The sequence below is a fragment of the Elephantulus edwardii genome, unplaced genomic scaffold (genome assembly GCF_000299155.1).
Source record: "Elephantulus edwardii isolate Elephantulus edwardi_28Jun2011 unplaced genomic scaffold, EleEdw1.0 scaffold00071, whole genome shotgun sequence".
Lineage (NCBI taxonomy): Eukaryota > Metazoa > Chordata > Mammalia > Macroscelidea > Macroscelididae > Elephantulus > Elephantulus edwardii.
The window spans coordinates 13,110,241-13,111,630 of record NW_006399821.1 but is presented as its reverse complement, the minus strand read 5'-3'; positions in this window follow the sequence as shown (position 1 = coordinate 13,111,630).

Genomic DNA, 1,390 nt, shown 5'->3' with positions numbered 1-1,390 from the left:
TAGTGTTCTATCATTTGATAATTTTTCAATCCATTCAATTGTGGTTGGATATTTGGGCTGTTTCCATATTCTTGCAATGGTGAATAATGCTGCTATAACATTGGTGTACAAATCTCCATTTGTGCCTCAGTTCTCATTTTCTTGGGATATATTCTAAACAGTGGAAAAACTGTGCCATGTGGCATTTCTATGTTCAGCTTCTTTGAATAAATGCCAAACCGTGGAGTGGCTCTACCATTTTACAATCCCATCAACAGTGAGTTCCTATCTCTCCCCATCCTCTCCAACATTTTTTACTTGCTGTCCTGTTAAACTTTGCTACTGCTGCTGGAGAGAGATGGTATCTTATTATGGTTTGATTTGCATCTCTTTTTTTAAAAAAATTAAAATTCTTTATCATTGGTTTGCTTATAAAGTTCTTATACATTGGGGTTCACACTATTCTTCATTCACATTGTGTTTAATACAATCATTCTCATTCATATGTTTTATAAAATTAACATCTTAGCCTGGTCCCTGATCATAAGAAAAATGCTTTTATTCTTTCTCTATTGAGAATGATGTTGGATCTCGGTTTTGTATATACTTTTTTCACTATGTTGGTGAAATTCCCTTCTATTTCAATTTTTCTGAGTTCCTTTATCAGGGATAGGTGGTGGATTTTGTAAAATATTTTTCTGCGAAAATTGCTAGGATAATATGGTTCTTGTTCTTTGCTTTGTTAATGTGGTGAATAATATTGATTGTCATTCTTATGTTGAACCATCTTGCATACTTGTAATGAATCTCACTTGGTCTTGATGAATTATTAATTGATGTGCTTTTGAATTCTATTGGCTAGGACTTTGTTAAGAATTTTTATATCTATATTCATGAGAGATATTGGTGTATAGTTTTCTTTCTTGGTATTACTTTTGCCAGGTTTTGATATTAGAATTATGTTTGCTATAAGTGTTCCTTCTTTATCTATTTTTTTAAATAATTTAAGTAGAATTGGTGATAGGTCTTCTCAGAATCTTTGGTAGAAATCTGCTGTGAAGTAATTTGGTCTAGGACTTTTTCTTATGGGGAAGTCTTTTCATGTCCTATTCAATGTCTTCTTTTGTGATGGGTCTGTTCAAGTGTCCTATATCTGTCCATGTCAGTCTGGGTATGAAATGCATTTCAAGGAATTTGTCCTTTTCCTCTTGTTGTTGTTAAGTGTCATTGATTCACCTGCAACTCACAGTGACCCTATCTAAAACAGCCCTAAATCTTGCTCTATCCCTAAATCTTGCTCCATCCCTTGTCAATTTTATTGTCTCCAATACACCAATCCGCATTACCCCAGTGACTGAATCAATGCATCTCATCAAGGGTCTTCCTCTCCTGTGCTGTCCCTCCACCCTCC